Source organism: Henckelia pumila, unplaced genomic scaffold, assembly GCF_033568475.1.
Source record: "Henckelia pumila isolate YLH828 unplaced genomic scaffold, ASM3356847v2 CTG_170, whole genome shotgun sequence".
Lineage (NCBI taxonomy): Eukaryota > Viridiplantae > Streptophyta > Magnoliopsida > Lamiales > Gesneriaceae > Henckelia > Henckelia pumila.
Genome location: NW_027331771.1, coordinates 248321 through 255875, shown reverse-complemented (window position 1 = coordinate 255875; position 7555 = coordinate 248321).

Genomic DNA, 7555 nt, shown 5'->3' with positions numbered 1-7555 from the left:
CTTGGAAGATTTAAGGCTTTTGAAGAATGCTTCATCTTTTTCTTCTTAATTCTTCTTCTTTTTGATGATTAAAACTTAAACGACTCTAACCTCTCTTAAATAAATAATAATAAATAACTAAACAAATGCTAGATTTTTCAAAAAAATTCGGCATGACCTTTTTAAAACATTAACAAACCTCATGTCTCAACCAAGACACTAACAGACTGAACTAAACAACAAGACGCGGAAGATAAACTCTCTAAACTTACACTAGACAGGTCAATAGTACCCCATAAAACTATTCATCGACATAATTATCACTAAATAACCAAATAGTAAAAGAATCTCTGAAATACGGAAATAAAACATAAGCATCCTCTGCTAAAACTTTTGAATCATACACAACGACAATATGATTAATTTTCCAATAACTAAAACATAAACTAGAAATTCTTAAAGTTACATCAATCCAATAAACAAAATAAAGGACATTGCAACTAAACATTTAAAATAACAAATGCGGAAGACCAACATAGGTCGGACGGATGTGCCGTGCTCACATCGCAATCCACTCGAGAGTCATGTCCCTTGATCTCAACAAAAGTTTAACCTACACCAAGCAAAGGTAGTGAGCCTAAAGGCTCAACAAGTATAAGCCATGAAGTACCGAAGGTTTAAAAATACATGCTTTTACTTAAAATACTAGTACTTATAATACCTTGAAACTTAATCGAAAAAAGTATTAAAAATACAACTATAAAGGAAAGTTGCATGCAATAAACTCACACCTTTAAACAAAACTCACGCTTGATACTTCAACTAAATTCATGCCTTTAAACTTAACTTTCATAACTTTAATTTAAAATCAAACTCACGCTTCACATTAACTGAAACTCGCACTTGAAACTTTAACTTTACTCACGCCTTCAAACATAAACTTTCTTAAACTTTAACTTTGAAATTTCATCTGTGAATTTAGATCCTCGATTGTGACCCACTGTTTTGATCGATCAATGACTACAATACTATGCCGGCAAGGACGTCAAAATCTCTTCCGACGCCACATTGCCCCTTTACTCTCATTTGGTAGTGGTTCCGAGATGACTCCCGGCCGCACACTACCCGTCTAATTCGGTAGGGGTTCCGAGATTTCTCCCGACCGCACACTACCCGTCTATTTGGTATGGGTTCCGAAATGTCTCCCGACCGCACACTACCCATCTGATTTGGAAAGTGAGCCGAGGCATCCCCCGACCAACATTGCCCGTCTATTATCACAATCAACTCTCCTCATTCGAAACTTTTACTTTAACTCAGATTCAAACTTTTACTTTAATCACGTCAACACAAACCTTCACTTAAATCGAAAAAGCAAAGGAATATCTCAACTTTTTTAAAACTTTACTCAAATCAAAAGATGGGAGCACATACTCGAATATACAACTTTAGGGGATGAAAACCCAGCTTTAAAATAAGAAAGAATGATGATTAAGTGAATGTCTGTAGCGACCCAATCCGGATCCACTACCTAATCAGAGTTTAGAGCATAATTAAGCATGAAATTAAATAAATACATAAATTCGCTGCGAAAGACTTAAATAAAAGAGGGTTGACAGAATACAACCGACTAAAAAAATTCGATTATACAACCCAATCGAAATAATTAAGCCTAAAGGCAAATAAAAACCTACTGCTAATCCTGTTGTTTTCACTGGTCGCTGGTCTCTCCAAGCTACTGGGAGTTTAGTAGCCCGGTTCCATTTTACAAGATTAAGTGATTTTAAACATGTTAGAAAATTACATATAATTTTAAAAGTGTCAAAACATGTTTAAGGAGTCCTTATTTGGTTAAAATAAGTGGAAAATCAGATTCGGAACGTCCGAAAATGGTGGGGTGGGTCCCGGGAGTCCCGGAGGACCAAAACCAATTCGGAAGCATGAGAAACAGTTCGGAGCTACCGGGCAGATCGGAGCTTCCGATCCGAGAACGGAGCTTCCGATCCGAGAATGGAGCTTCCGATCTCAACCAGAAACAGGTGTCAAGGAGATTGAAACACGTGGTCAGATGCAGGAGATCGGAGCTTTCGATCCTGCGATCGGAGCTTCCGATCTCGGCCGTCCAAAACGTGGCAAACATGCACCGATCGGAGCTTCCGATCGTGGCCTATAAATAGGGGTCCGAATCCCTCATTTTTAAGTGCAATTTTCCCTCTCCTCTCCCGGTAATCGCTCTATTTAAAGGCTTCGGGACTCTTTCTTTAAGAGTTAGAGTAGGAAATAGTTTATTTTTATAGCATACAGTGTCCGCAGTAGCAGCCAGGCGGCGGAGCTCTGGCAAGGCATCTAGGAGTTGTAGCTAGGCTATGCCCAGGCTCTGGGGCATGCGACATCAGCGGGCTGACGACGGACGAAGGTATGGCTTTGGTTCCCTATAGTAAATAGGGAGTAGGCTATAGTTTAATTAAGGCTTTTAGAGCCTAGTAGGTGATGTTTGGCATGCTAGGTAATGCATGGTTATTTATGTTGTAGTGTTGCATGGTAGGCTTGGACCTAGAGGGGGAGCTTCTAGGATCTGCCTTAGAAAGGTACGGAAGTATTATTCGAGATATCCAGATTGAGTATGCAGGTATTATGTGTTTGCATGGATTATGTGATTGCATGTTTTATATGCCTTTATATACAGCATGTCATGACTGTATGTTGCATACATGAGCATATTGAGCTTTTACCTTAGAGGTATCCTGTAGTAGGGCGCTCACCCTACGAGTTTGTGGATGGTTGGATATGTAAGTCTTGTGTTAGGTCACCTTTATGGTTGGACACATGTATTAGTATCAGGTCACCATTATCCACTGGGTATATGAGCCACCTCCTGATGCGACGGCGCAGCGTGCTATATACCCTGGGCCCGGTCTATGAGCTTGTTTCTTGACCTGAGAGTCTTGGTACACAGTTCACTTGCATACATGCACACATAACACCGTATACTCATACTCTCGTACTGAGCATGTTAGGCTCACTTCCGGTTATTTTCTGTTGGCTGGATGCCCTATTCCTTGGGGCAGATGTGTTGGAGAACGCGGCGATCAGATCAATTAGGATTGATACCAGGTGCAGCGGAAGTTTAAAAATTTTTATATGGAACGATTCCATAATGGGTATCAACCTTACGATTAAATTGTGTGTGTAAAATTAAATAACGATTATAAAATTTTTACCTTTAATCTCGAATCGAGATTTTGGACACCAACAGATTTCTCTGCTCTTGTTGTATATCCCTGGAACTGATGGACGAACTGTTCTTCAATCAGGTCCACGAACGGATATTTAATCCCTCTGATAGATTGCACTAGAAAATCTATCAGAAGTTTCTACGAAGAGATTAACGAATTTGATCCGTTAAACCAGACTGCAATTCAAAATTCACAGGCTGGATTTTTCGAGCAGAGGAAGGGAGGGGGCGGCCACTTATTAAAAACGCAGCTAGGGTTTTAAAAATATTTTGTGACCTATTATATGTAATTTCTGTACTGCAATAACTTATTTATAATGTAGGCCACTAACAGCTTAGGGCCCATTAGTCATAAGTTCAAGCCCGACAAGCAAAGCCCGCATGTTCAGAAATTAATATAAAATTCATCGTGACTCCGATTGATAAACCGATTTCATCAATGTGCACAGAAACCATTTCTGCACCTTTTAAAGTCAAGATAAATTTTTCTGAATTCGAATTCAGTGGTTTCCAAAAATGTCCATCCCTATGTCATTTTAGGAAATCTTACTCCTCTACTCATAATTAAGAAGTCCAACTTCTTTGTTCATTAAATTTAACTCTTTAAATTTAACTATCTCAACGGGGATTAAAAATCCATTACTCTGTGTGACCCTCAATGGTTCAGGGATACAGCTAGCCGTGGGCTCACAACTCCTTGTGACTCGGAACAACAATTTCCGACTTGCCCATCGAATCATGGTAAGAGCGCCTAGCAACATCGCCCCATGATTCCCTAGGTATCACTGATAGTGCCTACAAGAACCAATAGATTTTGGTTAGCGTACAGTACGGTCCCTTCATCCATATATCCCGATCGAATCAACAACCATTGGTATATCGAGAGTCGTTCGAGATTCGATAACTATGCAATACATCTTGAAGATCAAATAGTGACATCGCATGTGCTACTAAGAAACCATTTCTTAAACCACATCATGTACTCTGGCCAGAGATTCGTCACACTAATATCTCCTCAGATCGCATAGGATATCCACACTCGCAAGTATGTGGTGAATCCTTGACAACAAAGCATCGACTCCTATATGTGTTGTAACTGTACCCAATCCCGACACCTGATGATCCCAATAGAGTCGGTAAACGAGTCAAAGCACAGTACTAGAATATAGAGTCTCAATGATGTTTCAAGTAGTAAGGACTAATGGTGTACAACCAAAAACGCGGACTATATCCACTCGATAAGTGATAACCACTTGGAAAGTCCGGATAGGGTAGTTCGATCATTCATCATATGAATATCCATTTGCATGCTTCGAACATCTCTATGTTCCTTACCAATGAAACGTGGTACTCCGCATCGCAAATGCTAGTCTCAAACTCGAGCGATCCTTATCCTTATTATCGGACGGCTCAATCGACTAGGAACAGTTTAGAATATACAGTGACTATAAGATGTGTTTTATGATAGACATCTCCATGTTCTACCACATCTTACATACACTATAGTATATTCAAGGTCTTTATCAAAACAACAATAGTATATCACAATATAACAATATGAAGAAAGATAAAGTCATTGCCATTAATAAAAGTGTAAATAATATTAAACAAAAGATTGTTTATACAAAGAGTCATCAAAGCCCTTAGCCACAAGTTGGCTCACCGGGCACCCACTCTTTCAATCTCCCACTTGCCCTAAAGCCAACTAGTCATACTACGTAGACCCATTGCTTCGCGATGTTTGTCAAATAATGGTCCTGGCAAGGGCTTAGTAAGTGGATCAGCGATATTGTCTGCAGAGGCCACTCTTTCGACAGTGATGTCTCCTCTTTCCACAATCTCCCGGATGATGTGGTATTTCCTCAGTACGTGTTTGGATCTTTGATGAGACCTTGGTTCCTTTGCCTGAGCAACGGCACCCGTGTTGTCACAGTACACCGGGACTGGACCAACAACTTCAGGAATGACGCCCAACTCTTGGACGAAATTCCTCATCCAAACGGCCTCTTTAGCAGCAGCTGATGCTGCAATGTATTCTGCTTCAGTGGTGGAATCCGCTGTGGTGTCCTGCTTGGAACTTTTCCAAGAGACAGAACCGCCATTGAGCATGAACACAAATCCAGAGGTTGACTTCGAGTCATCCACGTCACTTTGGAAGCTAGAGTCGGTATAGCCTTCCAATTTTAGTTCTCTTCCTCCATATACCATGAACATATTCTTAGTCCTTCGTAAGTACTTAAGAATGTCCTTCACGGCTTTCCAATGCATTTGACCGGGATTAGCTTGATATCTGCTCGTGACACTCAGAGCAAATGCTACATCCGGTCTGGTAGATATCATCCCATACATGATACTACCTATGGCTGACGCATATGGTACATGTGTCATTTTCTCTATCTCTTCATCAGTCTTGGGACACATACACTTGGATAGAGAAACTCCATGACACATGGGTAGATGTCCTCTCTTGGACCCATCCATTGAAAACCGTTTCAATATGGTGTCGATGTAGGTTGATTTAGTGAGTCCTATCATTCTCTTAGATCTATCTCTATAGATCTGTATCCCAAGAATATAGGATGCCTCACCCAAATCCTTCATCGAGAATCTACCTGATAACCATATCTTCGTTGACTGCAACATCCCTACGTCATTCCCAATGAGTAGGATGTCATCAACATAAAGTACTAAGAATGTCACAGCATCCTTAACTACATTCTTGTACACGCATGGTTCCTCCGGGTTCTTGATGAAACCAAAATCCTTTATTGTTTCATCAAATTTCTGGTTCCAACTTCTTGATGCTTGTTTTAGACCATAAATTGATCTCTGAAGCTTGCATACCTTATGCTCGCTTCCCATGGATGTGTACCCCTCAGGCTGCTTCATATAGATTTCTTCCTTAATGTCTCCATTAAGAAAAGCAGTCTTCACATCCATTTGCCATATCTCATAGTCATACCAAGCAACTATGGCAATAAGGATTCTTATGGACTTGAACATTGCAACTGGTGAAAAGGTTTCATCATAGTCAACTCCTTGTCTTTGAGTATAACCTTTCGCCACCAATCGCGCCTTGTAGGTCAATACCTTACCATCAGGCCCAAGCTTTCTCTTGTAGATCCATTTACACCCTATTGGAACAATTCCATCGGGAGGATCTACTAAAGACCAAACTTGGTTTGTATGCATCGAATCTATTTCCGACTGCATAGCTTCAAGCCATAAATTTGAATCCGCATCAGAAATTGCTTCCTTGAAGTTTCTTGGATCACATCCAACATCGGGTTCATCTTGATCCCCTTCAAGAAGAAGACCATATCGAATAGGAGGTCTAGAAGTCCTCTCGGATCTTCTAGGTATAGGCGTGTCTATCAATGGTTCCTGAGGTGTAGGATCGTTATTTTGTATTTTGGGTTCTTCTCGAATTTCTTCGAGTTCCATCATCTCGCCTTTCTTATCCAATAAGAACTCCTTCTCCAAGAAGGTGGCATTCCTTGAAACAAACACCTTTGTTTCAGCAGGATAATAGAAATAATATCCGATTGAATTCTTCGGATACCCTACAAAATAACATAAGCTGGATCGACTATCCAACTTATCTCCCACTGTCCGCTTCACGTCAGCAGGACATCCCCAAATCCTCAAGTACGAATACTTAGGAGCTTTGCCATTCCATAACTCGTATGGTGTTTTGTCCACTGCTTTAGTGTGGACGTTGTTCAACAACAATACCGTCATTTCAAGCGCATAGCCCCAAAACGAAGGTGGAAGCTCGGTGAAGCTCATCATGGATCGAACCATGTCCAACAAAGTTCGATTACGACGCTCCGATACACCATTAAGCTGTGGTGTCATAGGAGGAGTCCACTGAGAGAGAATCCCATTCTCTTTTAGATAGTCCAAAAACTCGGTACTCAAGTATTCTCCACCTCGATCCGATCGAAGTGCTTTAATACTTTTACCTAGCTTGTTTTCTACTTCAGCCTTGAATTCTTTGAACTTTTCAAATGCTTCAGACTTATATTTCATTAAATATAAATACCCATACCTAGAATAATCATCAGTAAAGGTAATGAAGTAGGTGTGGCCATATTGAGTACCAACTCTAAATGGACCACAAACATCTGTATGGATCAAATCCAACAGATTTTGACTACGCTCAGGTTTCCCCTTAAAAGGAGATTTAGTCATTTTTCCTTTTAGGCAGGATTCACAAGTAGGTAGAGAGTTAATATCAGACATATCAAACATGCCCTCTCCCACTAGCTTGTTCATCCTCCTTGGGGAAATATGATCTAGCCTAGCGTGCCAAAGGTTTGCCGGGTTTTTACTATCGAT